The sequence below is a fragment of the Vicia villosa genome, linkage group LG3 (genome assembly GCF_029867415.1).
Source record: "Vicia villosa cultivar HV-30 ecotype Madison, WI linkage group LG3, Vvil1.0, whole genome shotgun sequence".
Classification (NCBI taxonomy): Eukaryota; Viridiplantae; Streptophyta; class Magnoliopsida; order Fabales; family Fabaceae; genus Vicia; species Vicia villosa.
In genome coordinates this window covers 14,141,143-14,161,121 of record NC_081182.1, presented here as the reverse complement: position 1 = coordinate 14,161,121, position 19,979 = coordinate 14,141,143, and the positions used below count along the sequence as shown (strand labels likewise).

Genomic DNA, 19,979 nt, shown 5'->3' with positions numbered 1-19,979 from the left:
ATATGAAGCTACGACATCTTGATCTAGAGCATATTCACGGTTGAACATCCGGAATTGGATGGTACCGGTTGAGAATGGTTGAGTAGAGGGAGTGTCGTAGTTGAAGGAACTCAAAAATTCTAAGACGAGCGGCTCATAAGTAGGTACGGGTTCGGTACAAAGATGGTGGAGGCTAGATTTAGTGAGCAAACGGGTGACACCATCAATGAGACCCAAAGTTTCTAGACACTCGGTGTTCACAAATTTTGTGGGAACAACCGAACGTTCGTAGAAAGCAACATATTTTGTTCGTTGAGCATCATCTCGGAAGATAATGGTTGAAAGGTCGGGAGGTGGTCGCTCGGGACGCTCACTACGGATTAATGAACGTGGAGGCATGGTGAGTATGGAAATGAAAAATAAAAATGGAGTGTAGAAGAGTAGAGAATGGTATGATAGTTGTGAGGAAGAAGAGTGGTGGTGGTGTGGTTTTATAGTGAGGTTTGAAAATGGGGTGGTTAATGGAGAATTAAAATGGATTAATGGTGGTGTTTGAAGTTTGAATAGAATAGAGAATGGGAAATGAATGGAGTTTAAGAGGTGAATGATGGAGGATGAATGAGGTTAATGGAGTTTAAATGGAATAAATAGGGGAAGAATGAGGAGAATGAATTTTGAAATTCAAATTCAAAATTCAAGAGGGAGAGAGGAATGGTCTGCGTGGTCAAATGCAGACTGCTGGCCTTGGGAGACGTGCGTCTCAGGCAGCCAGTCTGCTGGGGCAGAGCATGGAGACGTGCGTCTCCTGTCCCTTGTTTCGTGCCAACTGGTCCCACACAGATGGAGATGGTCGTCTCCTGTGGCAGGCAAGTGGGTCACGCATGCAGGTGACCAGACAGTGCTGACTGATACCATTAATAGCAAAAAGGTGTCCATCAGTTCAGAACAGTGTTGAATTTCAATACCATTAACAGCAAAAAGTGATAGCCAGGCAAATATATATAGCAGTTAATAGCAGGGTAATATCACACAGTAGCAGTAATCAAAAGAAATTTGCATTGAATATTAAACCAGTACTGAGTGTTAATATAAGCAGAATGTAAAAGTGCAGAAAAATGAAAATCTAAACTAGGAATAGAAATTACTAAAACTAGAAATAAAATCTAATAATCTAAACGGTCACATCTAGCCACGTCTATTGTTGTTCTGATTAGACTGAATGTGCTTGAAAACTTCGTCGAACTGAGCATTGACGGTGTCGATGAAATCGAAGAAATGCATTTGCAAAGTGTGAAGCTCGTTGCGCACATGTTGTACATCTTGTTGTAGTGCATTGATTGCTTGTTCGTGCGTATTCAGATCAGGCATTCTTTGATTCACCGATGCGGTAGATGTAGCGGGTTGTTGTTGCTCGACCTCGACATCAGTCATATCAACAGTGTGATCTTCAACGGAATCTTCAGAACGAGTTTCAGGCTCATACTCAGATACAGGTTCATCAATAGGAAGAGGTTCATAATCAGGAATGGGTTCATCAACAGGAAGAGGTTCATAATAACCAGGAGGTGTTTCAGGTTCAGATTCAGATGCAGGCATTTCCTCATCAAAATGTTCATAAGCTTGAGGAGTTTCAGGTGATGGCTCTCTCTCAGGAATCTGACCATAGTAAAGCCAGTTGGTAGGGTTGTGCACACTTGTCCTAGGATTCGGTAAGGTGAACTGATACCAAACTTTGTTATCAATGAGCAATTCAAAACGATCAGGTCCAAGATTACCGATGATACCTCGATTAAAGCAGAAATTGATGTCCATAGAGGTATGGGTACCAAAAGGTGTCAATCTAAGCAAAGGCACTCTCATTCCTATGGCATTAGCGATCATAGTGACAAATCCGCCAATCCTAATGGGTGAAACTTCGTCTTGCGTGATGCGCTCGAAGTTTGTTAGCATGAATGCGATGGCATTGACCGGGCGATTCTGAGATGTACAAAACATGATGAACAACTCTTCTCTAGTAACTTCAGTGACATTATCAGGCTTTCCAAAAATGTAGTGAGCAAGGATCTTGTGAAAGTAGCGGAAAGCAGGATTGTGGATGTTCTCAGATTGAAATTCATTCTCTTCAGGGTTGTCGTTTCCAGTGATCTTGCCCCAGTATTTTTCCAACTCCCAGTATGGAAGATTTTCTTCAGCTACTTGGGCGTATGCATCAGGTCCATGAGGTAGTTCTAACATTTCAGCAAAGTCTCGGATGCAGAAATTAAACTCCATACCAAAGAGTCTAAAGAGAATAACTCCTTTTTTCAGTCCTTGTCCACAGTTTGGAAGATAGGTCAGGGAGCTCAAGAATTCCAGAGTGAGCTTCCGATAAGTGCTAAACTTGCGGAACAAGTGAGAACCAGTCCAACCGATTTGGTTAAGCAGGTGTAGGATGCTTTCTTCGATACCAAGCTTCACCATAGTTGGTTGGTGAGGATAGCAAGTCAATTCCATGTGTCTTTCGGCCAGCTTGTTAAATCTTGCTTCTTGTCCTCTACCACGGAACACAACTTCCATATTGTCAACTTCTTGCATCGTAGTTAGTAATTAAATGAAAAACCTAGAAGTTGAAAATATTAAGATTAAGTTAGAACTAGGCTAGTGTTAATTTTAAAAAAATAAAATTAAATAAAACAAGTTATAATAATAATTATAATTATAAAAAGGAAGTATTTTCTCGAATTAAGAAAGCAGCTATAATTATAATAGTTATTATAAGATGTATGAAAAATAGTAAGAAAATTAAAATCTAGAATAATTAAAAATAGAATAGTTAAATGGAAATTAAAGATTAAAAATTTTAAAAATAAAATAGAATAAAATAAAAATTTAAAATAAAAAAAATAAAAATAAAAAGAATAAATAAATGTGGGTTGTCTCCCACCAAGCGCTTTGTTTAATGTCGTAAGCTCGACGATTTTAAAAATAGAAAACTATTTTTTCGAAAGAGCGGGCAGTTCGTCAAGTTTAAAAACTTCGATGTTTTCATCGTATTCGAGATGATGGTAATACTTAAGACGTTGCCCATTTACGACAAAAGGTTTGACGGTTTCTCCTTTGATTTCTATCGCTCCACTCGGAAATATGTTAGTTATTTCAAAAGGGCCAGACCATCTAGATCGTAACTTACCAGGAAATAATTTTAGTCTAGAATTAAATAAGAGCACTTTATCGCCTATGCTAAAAATTTTCCTAGATATACGCTTGTCGTGCCATTTTTTCGTTCGCTCTTTATAGATTTTGGCGTTTTCGTAAGCGTCTTGTCTAAGTTCTTCTAATTCGTTTATGTCTAGAAGTCGTTTCTCACCAGCGGCAGTGTAGTTTAGGTTTAAGTTCTTAATGGCCCAATAGGCTTTATGTTCTAACTCTACTGGTAGGTGGCATGATTTTCCATAAACGAGTTTGAATGGGGTAGTTCCTATTGGAGTTTTGAAAGCTGTTCTATAAGCCCATAAAGCTTCATTTAGCTTGGTTGACCAATCTTTCCTCGATATAGCAACAGTTTTCTCCAATATTTGTTTTATTTCACGGTTAGATACTTCTACTTGACCGCTTGTTTGTGGATGGTATGGTGTGGCTATTCGATGATTTACTCCATATTTTCGAAGGAGTTTCTCAAGTATTCTTGAAATGAAATGGGAACCACCATCGCTAATTACCAATCTTGGCACACCGAACCTAGGAAAGATGACGTTTTTGAAAAGTTTAATAACTACTCGTGTATCGTTCGTAGGAGAAGCAATAGCTTCTATCCATTTTGAAACGTAATCGACGGCTACGAGTATATATTGATTTCCAAACGATGACGGAAACGGTCCCATGAAGTCTATTCCCCATACGTCAAATATTTCTACTTCTAGAATGCCTTTTTGAGGCATTTCATCGCGTCTTGAAATGTTTCCAGTTCGTTGGCATCTATCGCAGCTTAGTACAGCAAAGTAAACGTCTTTCCACAGGTTGGGCCAGAAAAGTCCAGATTGAAGGATTTTGGCGCAGGTTCTAGATGTGCTATGGTGTCCTCCACACGGTGCAGAATGACAATGTGTTATTATGCTTCTTATCTCTTCCTCGGGTACACAACGTCTAAAGATTCCATCGGGGCCTCTTTTGAAAAGGAGTGGGTCGTCCCAATAGTAATGTTTTAGGTCATGAAAGAATTTCTTCTTCTGTTGGTAGCTTAGATCAGGAGGAAGCACACCAGCAGCTAGGTAATTTACGAAATCTGCATACCAAGGTGTGTTAGATCGGGCTAAAGCTATTTCAGCTAATTTCTCGGTTTCAGAGTTTGGACGGTATGGTTCGAATTCATTTGCTTCTAATTGGGCGATGAGTCTTTCATAAGGGAAATCATCGTCAATTGGTACTTGTTCGGGTTTCAGATTTTCCAATCGAGAGAGGTGATCTGCTACGACATTTTCAGTGCCTTTCTTATCTTTAATTTCCAGGTCGAACTCTTGTAGTAACAAGATCCATCTCAAAAGTCTTGGTTTAGCGTCCTTTTTGGTTAGGAGGTACCTAATGGCGGCGTGGTCAGTGTATATGATTATTTTGGCTCCTACCAGGTAAGAACGGAATTTGTCTAATGCGAATACGACAGCTAATAGTTCTTTTTCTGTCGTGGCATAATTCATCTGAGCTTCGTCTAGGGTTCTACTCGCATAATATATGACATGTAGTTTCTTATCTTTTCTTTGTCCCAGAACGGCTCCTACAGCATAATCACTTGCGTCACACATTATTTCGAAAGGCTCATTCCAGTCGGGAGGTTGCATGATTGGCGCAGAGATCAATGCTTGTTTAAGCGTTTGAAATGCTTCAGTGCATTTATCGGTGAAAACAAATTCGGCGTCTTTCATGAGTAGTTCAGTTAAGGGTTTGGTTATTTTAGAGAAATCCTTAATGAAGCGTCGGTAAAAACCAGCATGTCCCAGAAAACTTCTTATTTCTCTAACGGTTTTGGGAGGTTGAAGGTTTTCGATAATTTCGATTTTTGCTTTATCAACTTCGATTCCTCTATCGGATACGATGTGTCCAAGTACAATTCCTTGTCGAACCATGAAATGGCATTTTTCCCAATTAAGGACTAGGTTTACGCTTACGCATCGTTTAAGCACCATTTCAAGGTTTTCTAAACATGTTTCAAAACTTCCTCCACAGACAGAGAAGTCGTCCATAAAGACCTCCATTATTCCATCTAGGAAGTCGGCAAATATTGCCATCATGCATCTTTGGAAGGTCGCGGGTGCATTGCAGAGTCCAAAAGGCATTCGTCTATAGGCGAATGTACCATAAGGACAGGTGAATGTGGTCTTCTCTTGGTCGTCAGGGTGGATAGGAATTTGGAAAAATCCGGAGTATCCATCCAGATAACAAAAATGTGAGTGTTTAGCTAAGCGTTCGAGCATTTGATCTATGAAAGGTAAAGGGAAGTGGTCTTTTCGGGTAGCTTTATTTAGCTTCCTATAGTCAATGCACATCCTCCATCCAGTTTGGGTACGTTGTGCTACAGATTCTCCTTTTGCGTTAGTGATTACAGTGACTCCTCCTTTCTTTGGTACGACGTGAACAGGGCTAACCCATTTACTATCGGATATAGGATATATTATTCCAGCTTCTAGCAGTTTTTGGATTTCCTTTTTAACCACATCGCTCATAATAGGATTTATTCGCCTTTGATGTTCCCTAGAGGTTTTACTATCGTCTTCGAGCATAATGCGGTGCATACACAGAGAAGGGCTTATACCTTTCAGATCTGATATGTTGTATCCTAAAGCGGTAGGGTATTTTCTTAGGACATTAAGTAATTTTTCAGTCTCGGTTCGTCCTAAGTTGGCGTTCACTATAACTGGTCGGTTTAGTTCTTCGTCTAGAAATTCGTATCTAAGATCGGTAGGAAGTGTCTTCAGCTCTATAGCAGGTTTCTTTGGTCCAGGTATAGGATCAGGGGTTAAAGCTAAGCATTCACTCAGGTGGTTATCTTGATATTCCTCACGCCAGTTGTCATCTTCAAAAATTGGCGGCATAGGAATTCTTAGGGTTTCGGTTTCCTTATTTGGTTCGGATTTTATTTCCTTGACACACTCGTCGATTATGTCAGCAGAACAGCATGTGTCAATTATAGAAGGTGCTTTTAGGAATTGGGAAAGGATAAATTCTATTTTCTCTTCTCCTACTTCGAAAGTAAGCTTTCCTCGCTTTACATCTATAATTGCACCAGCGGTCGCTAAAAATGGTCTTCCTAAAATGATCGGGATGTTAGAATCTTCTTGGATATCCATAATGATGAAGTCAGTCGGGATGTAGAATTGACCTACACGAACAGGGATATTCTCTAACATTCCTACAGGATATTTAACTGAACGGTCTGCCAGTTGAAGAGACATTCTTGTTGCTTTAAGCTCACCTAGATTGAGTTTCTTACAGGTCGAAAGAGGCATCAAACTAACACTAGCTCCTAAATCGCACAAGGCTTTCTCTATGATGGTTTTTCCAATTACGCAGGGTATAGAGAAACTACCAGGGTCTTTCAGTTTTGGAGGCATGTTGTTTTGGATGATAGCGCTACATTCAGCGGTAAGCGTTATAGTTTCGTTATCCTCGAGTTTCTTTTTGTTTGATAAGATTTCTTTTAAGAACTTAGCGTACGAAGGCATCTCAGTTATGGCTTCTGTGAATGGTATGGTTATGTTTAATTGCTTCAGAAGTTCTACAAATCTTTTAAATTGCGCTTCGGTTTTTGATTTGGCTAATCTTTGAGGGTAAGGAATTGGTGGCTTGTAAGGTGGTGGTGGAACATAAGGTTTCTCTTTTTCGGGTTCCACTTCGTTATTGTTCTCATCAGTCTTAGCAGTTTGTTCGTCGGTTGTTTTCTTTTGGGTTTCCTTTGGCTCTTGTTGTGACATGGGTACGTTTTGGGTTCTAGGATCTATGGGTCCATCGTAATTAGTTCCACTTCGTAGTGTTATCGCGTTCGCATGTCCTTTAGGATTAGGTTGTGGTTGAGCAGGAAACGTGCCAGCAGGGGCAGCAGTAGGTGCTTGTTGTTGAGCTACTTGTGAGATTTGAGTTTCTAACATTTTGTTATGCGTAGCTAAAGCATCTACTTTGTTCGATAGTTGTTTTAGTTGCTCGCTATTGTGGATGTTTTGATTCAGGAAGTCTTTATTGGTTTGTTGTTGGGAAGCTATGAAGTTCTCCATCATGATTTCTAGGTTTGACTTCCTAGGGGTGTTTTGAGCAGCTACAGGCGCTTTTTGGTAGCCAGGTGGTACAGCAGGTGCTTGTCCAGGCGCGTACAACGCATTGTTGTTCTTATAAGAAAAGTTCGGGTGGTTTTTCCATCCAGGGTTGTACGTGTTAGAATAAGGGTTTCCTTGAGCGTAATTTACTTGATCAGATGGGATTCCAGTCAAGAGTTGGCATTCAGCAACTACATGCCCAGTCAATCCACAAATCTCGCAGTTAGGTGCTACAGCGGCAGCGGTGGCTGAAGGAGTGATGGTTAAATTCTCGATCTTTTGAGTTAAAGCGTCTACTTTAGCGTTAACGCGGTCTATACCACTAATTTCGTACATTCCTCCTTTGGTTTGGGCTTTCTCTAGAGCGGCGCGTTCTCCTCCCCATTGGTAATGGTTTTGTGCCATGTTCTCTATGAGTTTGTATGCTTCATCATGGGGTTTGTCCATTAATGCTCCGCCAGCAGCGGCATCTATAGTCATTTTAGTGTTATATAAGAGACCACCATAAAAGGTATGGATGATCAGCCATGGTTCGAGTCCATGATGAGGGCATATTCTAAGCATGTCCTTGTAACGTTCCCAAGCTTCGAAAAGCGATTCGTTATCTTTCTGGGTAAATCCGTTGATTTGACCTCTAAGCATAGCAGTTTTGCTAGGCGGAAAGTATCTTGCTAAGAATACTCTCTTCAATTCGTCCCACGTAGTTATGGAATTGGAAGGCAGGGATTGAAGCCACGCTCTCGCTCTATCTCTCAAGGAGAAAGGGAAAAGGCGTAATCGAATAGCTTCGGAACTAACGTTGTTGGCTTTGATAGTGTCGGCGTATTGCACGAACACGGATAAATGGAGATTGGGGTCGTCTACAGGGCTTCCAGAGAATTGATTCTGTTGAACAGCTTGGACCAGTGAAGGTTTCAGTTCGAAATTGCATAGTCTCTAAGAGGACGAATAGCAGCCATCTCTAACTTCGGGGTGATTTGATTGATTTGATCAGTAAAATTCAATTCCTGATTAATCGGAATTTCTGCTACTTCGGGAAGGTTGCGAGCTCGACGTTTAACGTTAATGAAACGTTCGATCTCGTTAATTCGTTGTATTAAGTCTCCTCCTTCTGAACGAGTATTTGGCATACAATCGTTCAAAAAGAAAGGGAAGAATTTTCCTAGTCTCTACGGTGTAACAGTGAGTTACGATATCGACTTAAATAGTCCCCGGCAACGGCGCCAAAAACTTGATCGCGACTTTACGTGTCTATAAATCTGATAACTGCAAGTGCACAGTCGTGTCGTGTAGTTTTAAAAGATATCGAATCCACAGGGACTATGAATCGATCTACCGTTATCTAAGGTTACTATGTAAAGCTAGGAGTACTAAAATTTTCGATTGTTCCTAAGGGAAAGTGATTGTGAGAAAATAAAGAATAATAATAAAAGACAGATGTCAGTATGTATTTCGTTTAACTAAAGGTAATCCGAAGGTTCATTGGCTCTTGCATAATTAAATTAAAAATCTTTACTAATTCCAATTGATTAAAAATCCTCGTCTCAAACTTTCGCTCTGTTGATTCAGACTACTATCCTAATCCTAACGTACGCTTTCGCCATCCCATTAGATTTTAGAAGAGCTTTTTGGAAACAATGTAATTAATAAAATGCCTATTTTACGAGGTTGTTATCTATTTAAATCTCCTAATCTCAAACTTTCGCTCTGTTGACTCGGAGCAAGCTAATACTGAAGGATAGAAAAACACTTAGAAAGGGGGGGGATTGAATAAGTGTGACTTTAAATCTTGGACGATAAAAATAAATTGCACAATTATTTTTATCCTGGTTCGCTGTTAACGAAGCTACTCCAGTCCACCCCCGCAGAGATGATTTACCTCAACTGAGGATTTAATCCACTAATCGCACGGATTACAATGGTTTTCCACTTAGTCCGCAACTAAGTCTTCCAGAGTCTTCTGATCACACACTGATCACTCCGGGAACAACTGCTTAGTTCACTCCTAAGACTTTTCTAGAGTCTACTGATCAACACGATCACTCTAGGCTTAGTTCACTCCTAAGACTTTCTGCTCAGCCAACTGCTAAGACTTCCTAGAGTATACTGATCACACGATCACTCTAGTTCCTTACAACTTAATGTAATCAATTCAAGAGTTTACAAATGCTTCTTAAAAGCGATAATCACAACTGTGATATTTCTCTTACAGTTTAAGCTTAATCTCACTAAGATATTACAACAGCAATGTAGTGAGCTTTTGATGAAGATGAAGATTCTGAGTTTAGATTTGAACAGCGTTTCAGCAAGTTTGATATAAGTTGTTTTGGTGCAGAATCGTTAACCTTGCTTCTCATCAGAACTTCATATTTATAGGCGTTGAGAAGATGACCGTTGAATGCATTTAATGCTTTGCGTGTTCCGTACAGCTTTGCATTTAATGTTATACGCTTTTGTCAACTACCTCGAGCCTTGTTCACGCTGTGTCTACTGACGTAGCCTTTAGTAGCTTTAACGTTCCTTTTGTCAGTCAGCGTAGTCTGCCACGTGTACTTCCTTCTGATCTGATGTTTGTGAATATAACGTTTGAATATCATCAGAGTCAAACAGCTTGGTGCATAGCATCTTCTGATCTTCTGACCTTGAAGTGCTTCTGAGCGTGATACCATCTTCTGATCTTCAGTGCTTCTGATCTCATGTTCTTCTGATGCTTCCATAGACCCATGTTCTGATTCTGCTTCGACCATCTTCTGATGTCTTGCCAGACCATGTTCTGATGTTGCATGCTGAACCATTTTGAGACACATCTTCTGAGCGCTGAATTATGCGTACTCTTTATATATATTTCCTGAAAGGGAAATTGCATTGGATTAGAGTACCATATTATCTTAAGCAAAATTCATATTATTGTTATCATCAAAACTAAGATAATTGATAAGAACAAATCTTGTTCTAACAATCTCCCCCTTTTTGATGATGACAAAAACATATATAAATGATATGAATTTGCGATCAGAAAGAGTAGACGGCAAAAGACAAATTACACAGCTATAGCATAAGCATATGAATATGTCTCCCCCTGAGATTAACAATCTCCCCCTGAGATAAATAATCTCCCCCTGAAATAAATACTCGAAGAACTTTGATAAAAGACTTCCCTGATTATTTCGGTAGAGACGATCATATAAGCTTCTGCCTTCAGAGAATTCATAGCTTCTGACTTCTGCTTCCATTGGACAGCTTCAGAACTTGAATTTCTTTAGATCCTTGGAACATTCACAGCTTCTGACTTCTGCTTCCATTCAGGACAGCTTCAGAACTTGAATTTTCTGGATCTTTTGGAACATTCACATCTTCTGATTTCTGCTTCCCTCGGATAGCTTCAGAACTTTGAATGTCTACCAATCATCACTTCATGCTAGATTTGTATCAGAACATTGTTGAATGTACCAGAGCATCATCAGAGCATCTCTACATCCTGAAATGTTACAGAACAAAAACTAAACGACAAAAGTCAGCATGAACGAGTTAGAACATAAAATGTATATTCAAATACATGATATGTATCAGAGCCAAATGTATCAGAGCATTTAGGCTAAAAACGTGTATCAGAGCAAATAATGTATCAGAGCCATAACATTATATGTATCAAAGCAAATAGAATTTTGTCAGAACATGATAGACAATGATATTCAAATTCTATTATCAGTGCTTCTGATTCATTCTTCTTTCTTGCTTCTGATCTCTGAAGCTTGACAGCACTCAGCTTGCTTCAGTTTCCATGGTTTTGCTTCTTGTGTTTGCTTTTGAAGATTCTCTTCACTTCTCTGTACCTGCAAAACACTTAAACCATATAGAACTTGCAGTTCTTGTTAGTGAATGTGTGGGAGCCTTTACCCAGCAACTGATAGATTTAATCAAATCATTTATCATTTATCTTTCTCCCCCTTTTTGTCATAACATCAAAAAGAATATTTTAAAAAAGATTCAGATGTATAAAACGACAAAAGAGAACATTCACTGGAATGTAAAACACAAAGAAACTTTTTCATTGATCAGCAAAAGAGAATTTACAAGAAGGGAATGCAGGAAAACAGATGCAACAAGGAAAGGAAACTACAAAGACCAAAAGACTAAGATCCTAGCCTACGCAAAATCCGCGCCAGAACATCATGAATCCCGTCAGTGCTTGTAGCTTGCCTTGTCATGAAGGAACGAAACTCAGCATTGGCTGCTTCTTGCGCGTCCAAACGAGAAGCCAGCATAGCTTGATTCTGATGAAGAGTTTCCAAGGTCTCCATCAGAGCTGAGGTTTCACCAGAAGAAGAAGCACCAGTATTTCTGCCCAGAGGGACAGCAATCTCAGCAGGGTGATCTTCTGGAAGATCTTCAGCTTGTGCATCTCCCATTTCCTCATCTGAGTCTGACTCAGAAGGAGCCTTAGCATATTCTGGTGCAGGCAGCTCAGAAGTTCCATCTTCCAATGCTTGAAGAATAGCTGCTAGGTTTGTTGGAGGAGTAGGACCAGCAACTTCAGCACGATAAACCACTACTGGAAAGACCATGTGAGGTGCTTTTTCAGAGGGGTTCATTCTGAACCAGTTGAACAGCCACTGAAAATCTCCAGTCAGCACAGGAAACCAGAGCACAGAAGACCGGGGTTTCCACACCACGATATCTCTGCAGAGATTTTCTTCTTCCAACTCATCTGCAGGTATCTTCTCTTCAAGAACGCTTCTGTTCCTGATGAGACAGTGGTGGCTGCTCTCACCAACTTCCAACCGGAGACCACGAACACCAGGAGCTTCAGACATAATCCTTCTCTGAGTGTCTGTAGCCTTATCCAGAAAATCCTGACGAAAGGTATTCCAGAGGTTGTTTGTAGCATACTCATCCAGATGATTAAGGTGAGCAGCACCTAGAATCTCCAACCAGCCATTTACATCACCATGTAAAAGCTCCAGATATGTTTGAGTGGTAGGGGTTGGAGGGTTGACAGTGAACCTTGAATCGGGAAGAACAACACTATAGGGATTAGGTGTTCTGGTGGGAAAAGGGTATGAGAGGGATGAAGAAATATCTGATGGAAGGGTTAAAGGAGAGGAGATATCAGATGGTGAAGAAGGTGGTTCCGAGAGGATGAATGAGGAGGAAGAGGTGGTGGAGGTCTTTGAAGAGGGAGGTGATTGACGGGAACCGTCAAGGGGTTGATACACTTTGAGAGGGTCATAGGAGATCCTAACTCTTTTAGGTTTGGTTTCTGGTTCAGCAGATGCCTTTCTCTTTTGTTTTCTATCATTGTCTTGATTCCCAGAGCTTGACGATGGATTCATGATGAATTTTCAGATGTTGGAAACTGCTAGGGTTTATGATATGAAAAGAGAGAGATGAAAAAGAAACCGAATGCAGAGAGAGAGAAATATGAGAGGGAAAAGAAACGTTTGAAGAGTATAAAAAAACTGAAAGAGAGTAAATGATGAAAAGCATTTAATGTTACGTGACATGAGGAGAGATAATAATGACAAAAGACGTGATTTGCACAGTTACCTAAGTAGACGTCCCCTCAACTGCACGCACGCTTGTCCAGGAATAGTGAACACGTGTTTACCATCTGGATAGCCAGTTACAGCTGTTTTGCTTTTAGAGAGATTCTGAATCAACTTAAACACTGAAACGTTAGTAATAACTGAATCACAATTTCTAATTGATTTCTATCAGAACTTCTTAAAAAATAATTTCATATCAAAGGATACTCATACGTAAGAATTTCTCATCTTCTCATTCTGAGGTTGTTTCTGAAGACCCATTTTGTACCAATGATATTGAATCCATCTGATCTAGGATCAAGATCCCAAACATCATTCCTTGTAAACTGATTCAGTTCTTCTTGCATAGCAATTATCCAGTCTGGATCTTCTAGAGCATGATCAACAGAAGTTGGCTCGATCAGAGATACAAGACCTAATTGACAGTCTGCATTGTTCTTAAGGAATGCTCTTGTTCTGATTGGATCATCCTTCTTTCCAAGAATGACATCTTCTGAATGACCAGAGATGAGTCTGGATGATCTTCTGACAGATGGTTCTTCAGAAATACTCAGATCCTCCAGAGAAGCTGATACTTGATCTTCAGGTTCTTTGCTTCTGAGAAGCTCTGCTTCTGATGCATTGCTTCTTGGCTCAACAACTTCTGATATGTCAATATCATAACCTGCAAAATTATCAACCTGCTTTGGTTTTTCAGAACCAAGCTTATCATCAAACCTGATATTGATTGATTCTTCTACAACCAATGTTTCAGTATTGTATACTCTGTAGCCTTTTGAGCGTTCAGAATATCCAAGAAGAAAACATTTTTGAGCTTTGGAATCAAACTTACCAAGATGATCTTTAGTGTTCAGAATAAAACATACACATCCAAAAGGATGGAAATATGAAATGTTGGGCTTTTTATTCTTCCACAATTCATAGGGAGTCTTATTTAGAATAGGTCTGATAGAGATTCTATTCTGAATATAACATGCAGTGTTTATTGCTTCTGCCCAGAAATGTTTAGCCATATTGGTTTCATTGATCATGGTTCTGGCCATTTCTTGCAGAGTCCTATTCTTTCGCTCTACAACTCCATTTTGCTGTGGAGTTCTAGGACAAGAGAAATCATGGGCAATACCATTTTCTTTGAAGAATTCTTCAAAGGATTTGTTCTCAAATTCACCACCATGATCACTTCTGACCTTTATGATTTTACACTCTTTTTCAGATTGAATCTGAATGCAGAAATCAAAGAACACTGAATGAGTCTCATCCTTGTGTTTTAAGAATTTTACCCATGTCCAGCGACTATAATCATCTACGATGACTAATCCATATTTCTTTCCTCTGACAGATGCTGTTTTGACTGGTCCAAACAGATCAATGTGCAAGAGTTCTAATGGCCTTGAGGTAGAAACAACATTCTTAGACTTGAATGCAGGTTTGGAGAACTTGCCCTTCTGACATGCTTCACAAAGAGCATCTGATTGGAATTTCAGATTAGGGAGTCCTCTGACAAGATTCAGTTTGTTAATCTGAGAGATCTTTCTCAAACTAGCATGACCTAATCTTCTGTGCCAGACCCACTGCTCTTCAGAAACAGACATAAGACAAGTCACCTTCTGACTCATAAGATCTTGCAGATCTGTCTTATAAATGTTGTTCTTCCTCTTGCCTGTAAATAGGATTGAGCCATCCTTCTGATTTACAGCCTTGCAAGACTCTTGATTGAAGATTATATCATAACCATTGTCACTTAATTGACTGATAGATAAGAGGTTATGTGTTAAACCTTCTACAAGAAGTACATTAGAGATGGAAGGAGAGTTACCAGACTTTATAGTTCCAGAGCCAATTATCTTGCCCTTCTGATCTCCTCCGAACTTGACTTCTCCTCCAGACTTAAGCACCAGGTCTTGGAACATAGACCTTCTTCCTGTCATGTGTCGCGAGCATCCAGAGTCCAGGTACCATGACATGTTGTGCTTTGTCCTTTTTGCAGTCAAGGATATCTGCAATAGAAATAATCTTATCCTTAGGTACCCACATCTTTTTGGGTCCTTTCTTGTTAGATTTTCTCAAGTTCTGATTGAACTTGGATTTAACATTGTAAGCAATAGGAGGAACAGCATGATAATTTTTAATATGAGTTTCATGATATTTCCTAGGTTGTGTCACATGCTTCTTAGTGTGTGTAATGTGAAAACTTTGTGCATGTGAAGTGTGCCTAATATCATGAGAGTGGCCATACTTGAACTGATCATACAATGGCTTGTATGTAATTTTCATTTCATCAACAGGTTCAAGTTTGTATGGGGTTTCACCCTCATAACCAATGCCAACTCTTTTGTTTCCAGACACAGCATATATCATAGAAGCTAGCTGACTTCTGCCAATACTTCTAGATAAGAACTTTCTGAAACTTAAATCATATTCTTTCAGAATATGGTTCAGACTAGGAGTGGATTTTTCTGAATCAGAAGGAGATCCAACATTATTGGATAATTTTAAAAGTTTTTCTTTTAATTCAGAATTCTCCAACTCAAGCTTCTTTGTTTCAAATTCAAATTGCTTTTTCAGCTTTTTGTATTTGAGACTAATCTGAGACTTGAGTTCCAGAAGTTCAGTTAGACCGGAAACTAACTTATCTCTAGTAAGTTCAGAAAATACCTCTTCAGAATCTGATTCTGATGTAGATTCTGATCCGTCATCTTCTGTCGCCATCAGCGCACAGTTGGCCTGCTCATCTTCTGAATCATCTTCTGACTCATCCCAGGTTGCCATAAGACCTTTCTTCTTATGAAACTTTTTCTTGGGACTTTCCTTCTGAAGATTTGGACATTCATTCTTGTAGTGTCCAGGCTCATTGCATTCATAGCACATGACCTTCTTCTTGTCAAATCTTCTTTCATCAGAAGATTCTCCACGTTCAAATTTCCTTGAACTTCTGAAGCCTCTGAACTTCCTTTGCTTGGTCTTCCAGAGTTGATTTAGCCTTCTGGAGATCAGGGACAGTTCATCTTCTTCTTCAGATTCTGATTCTTCAGGATCTTCTTCTCTAGCCTGAAAAGCGTTAGTGCATTTCTTGATATTTGATTTTAATGCAATAGACTTACCTTTCTTTTGAGGCTCATTTGCATCCAGCTCTATTTCATGGCTTCTCAAGGCACTGATAAGCTCTTCCAGAGAAACTTCATTCAGATTCTTCGCAATCTTGAATGCAGTCACCATCGGACCCCATCTTCTGGGTAAGCTTCTGATGATCTTCTTTACATGATCCGCCTTGGTGTATCCCTTGTCAAGAACTCTCAATCCAGCAGTAAGAGTTTGAAATCTTGAAAACATCTTTTCAATGTCTTCATCATCCTCCATCTTGAAGGCTTCATACTTCTGGATTAAGGCTAGAGCTTTAGTCTCCTTGACTTGAGCATTTCCTTCATGAGTCATTTTCAAGGACTCATATATGTCATAGGCCGTTTCCCTGTTAGATATCTTCTCATACTCAGCATGAGAGATAGCATTCAGCAAAACAGTTCTACATTTATGATGATTCCTGAAAAGCTTCTTTTGATCATCATTCATTTCTTGCCTTGACAGCTTTACGCCTCTGGCATTCACAGGATGTTTGTAACCATCCATCAGAAGATCCCATAGATCACCATCTAGACCCAGAAAGTAACTTTCCAGTTTATCTTTCCAGTATTCAAAGTTTTCACCATCAAATACCGGCGGTCTAGTATAACCATTGTTACCGTTGTATTGCTCAGCAGAGCCAGATGTAGATGCAGGTGTAGGTGTAGTCCTTTCACTTTCATCAACCATCTTTTAAATGAAGCGTTTTTCTCTTCCTGAATCTTTTCTAAACACGGTTAAGTGCTTGCACCTTAGAACCGGCGCTCTGATGCCAATTGAAGGATAGAAAAACACTTAGAAAGGGGGGGGATTGAATAAGTGTGACTTTAAATCTTGGACGATAAAAATAAATTGCACAATTATTTTTATCCTGGTTCGCTGTTAACGAAGCTACTCCAGTCCACCCCCGCAGAGATGATTTACCTCAACTGAGGATTTAATCCACTAATCGCACGGATTACAATGGTTTTCCACTTAGTCCGCAACTAAGTCTTCCAGAGTCTTCTGATCACACACTGATCACTCCGGGAACAACTGCTTAGTTCACTCCTAAGACTTTTCTAGAGTCTACTGATCAACACGATCACTCTAGGCTTAGTTCACTCCTAAGACTTTCTGCTCAGCCAACTGCTAAGACTTCCTAGAGTATACTGATCACACGATCACTCTAGTTCCTTACAACTTAATGTAATCAATTCAAGAGTTTACAAATGCTTCTTAAAAGCGATAATCACAACTGTGATATTTCTCTTACAGTTTAAGCTTAATCTCACTAAGATATTACAACAGCAATGTAGTGAGCTTTTGATGAAGATGAAGATTCTGAGTTTAGATTTGAACAGCGTTTCAGCAAGTTTGATATAAGTTGTTTTGGTGCAGAATCGTTAACCTTGCTTCTCATCAGAACTTCATATTTATAGGCGTTGAGAAGATGACCGTTGAATGCATTTAATGCTTTGCGTGTTCCGTACAGCTTTGCATTTAATGTTATACGCTTTTGTCAACTACCTCGAGCCTTGTTCACGCTGTGTCTACTGACGTAGCCTTTAGTAGCTTTAACGTTCCTTTTGTCAGTCAGCGTAGTCTGCCACGTGTACTTCCTTCTGATCTGATGTTTGTGAATATAACGTTTGAATATCATCAGAGTCAAACAGCTTGGTGCATAGCATCTTCTGATCTTCTGACCTTGAAGTGCTTCTGAGCGTGATACCATCTTCTGATCTTCAGTGCTTCTGATCTCATGTTCTTCTGATGCTTCCATAGACCCATGTTCTGATTCTGCTTCGACCATCTTCTGATGTCTTGCCAGACCATGTTCTGATGTTGCATGCTGAACCATTTTGAGACACATCTTCTGAGCGCTGAATTATGCGTACTCTTTATATATATTTCCTGAAAGGGAAATTGCATTGGATTAGAGTACCATATTATCTTAAGCAAAATTCATATTATTGTTATCATCAAAACTAAGATAATTGATAAGAACAAATCTTGTTCTAACAAATACCCCTAACGTACGCTTTCGCCATCCCGCTCGAGTGTAAAAACAATTTTTGAAAATAAATAAGTTCCAATCAGTTTTAATACGCTTTCGCCATCCTTAAAACTAATGTCCTATGTCTACTATCCAGTTAAAGACCTCAAACTTTCGCTCTATTGGTTTTAACCTTTGACCGTCCTAATCCCTCAAACTTTCGCTCTATTGGTTTTAAGACTTACTAATTAAACTAGACATATAAACCAAAAATAAGTGATAATTAATAAAACATAGTTTAAGCCAATTTATTTCGGATCCCTACGGTTAACTTACTTTACATACCGACACCTTTAGTAATTTAGCCAGACATATTAATACGGTTAAACATGCGTAAATCGGTTCGGTTCATAATAATAAGCATATTAAATGGCATATAATATATCATGCAAATAAATAATATAAATAAGGCGGTAAATAAAAAAACCTGAATTAAAATAAATCTGGATTGAATTGAATCTTGAAGTACTCGAACTTCCACCACAGGTTGGCTGGATCGTTCTTCGGAATTTAAATGGCAGAAAATAAAAACAAGGAAAATAAAGCGATAAATCTAACGTAAGGCTAGATCTATGAAAAGTTCACAACAATTTCCAGTGTAGAAATCGTTGTGAGAAAATAGACGGTTAAATGAAGACAGAATAAAAAAAAGCAGTTCGCGGTACAATTTCGGCAGCACTTCGTTGGCAGGAAATCGGACACTTTGGACTGAAGTGACTGCCTCTATTTATAGGTGAGGCTTTGCAGTTGCTTTGCGTGAAAAACGGAACTTTTTGCAGACCGGGACTTGGAGACGTGCGTCTCCGATTCTTCAGGGAGACTGGGTACGTGACTTGAGACGTGCGTCTCAAGTGGAGAAGATGTAGGAACATGGAGACGTGCGTCTCCCTTTGCTGACGTGGCATAGAGGATGTGGAGACGTGCGTCTCCACTTGCTGGGCAGGTTTGGGCCACGCAATTTTGTTCCTTTGTGGGCTGGTTCGTCTCTTTTGGGCCTTTGGGTCCTTAATTGCACCCCTCTTTCACTTCAGCACTCCCTTTTCAACTTTTAGGCATAAATATTGGTCATTTAAGCTCAATTTTCTTTCCTTTTCGCAAATAGTCGCAATTGAAGTGTAAAACCTGAAATAAAGCAAATACACGCGTAATATCATAATAAATTAACATAATAAACGGAAAATGCTATAAATATCTATGGATTTTAGGCTAAATATACGATATAAAATCGTGTTATCAGTCACAAGTTGTTTGACCCAGTGAATAAGCAAGTAGTGATCAACACGGATGTGATCATAGATGAGCTTAAATAATAAGATTAGACTGAGAATGTCAAGAAGGATCCAGTGCGAATATTTTGTGAAGAACCAGTCACTAAAGTCGAAAGAGAAGAAGTTCGACAATAAAAAGTTATAGGTGATGCATGCCTAAGCGGACCTCAGAGAACAAGACACATGTCTGCAAGGTTGCAAGAATGTGTGGTTACATCAGATGATATGATCAATGACGAAGGTGATTTGGTACATACGCTTTCTACGCAGATGTCAAACCCGTCAATGAAGTTGAGGCATTGAAGGATTCGAAGTGGGTGAAAGCCATGAATGAAGAAGTGAAACCTATCGAAGACAACAACAGTTGGCCACTTATCAAAATGCCTCAAGGTAAGAAGGCAATTAATGTGAAGTGGGTATACAAGGTGAAGTGTAATCCCAAAGGGGAAGTGAATCGACACAAAGCAATGCTTGTGGCGAAAGGATTTCTTTAGAAGGAAGGAATCGACTTCAATGAAGTATTTGCACTTGTTTCCATGATCGAAACAACCAGGTTGATTGTTAGTCTGGAGAACATGAACAATTGGCACAAGTGTCAGATGGATATTAAATGTAAATTCCTGAATGAACCCTTAGACGAAGAAGTCTATGTTGCATAACCACTTGGGTTTGTGAAATATGGATAAAAGAGAAAGGTGTACATGCTGCATAAAGCCCCATATGGATTGAAGCAAGCTCCAAGAGCTTGGAATAAGAA

At 39.4% G+C, this 19,979-nt stretch overlaps 1 non-coding gene across 1 annotated transcript; it reads left to right on the top strand.

Annotated features, from left to right (window-relative positions):
- The first annotated feature begins 7,791 nt into the window (after nt 1-7,791).
- On the top strand, nt 7,792-7,898 carry LOC131593722 (small nucleolar RNA R71). The gene has a single exon (XR_009281105.1). It is a non-coding gene; the product is annotated as a small nucleolar RNA R71 (small nucleolar RNA).
- The last annotated feature ends 12,081 nt before the right edge of the window (nt 7,899-19,979 follow it).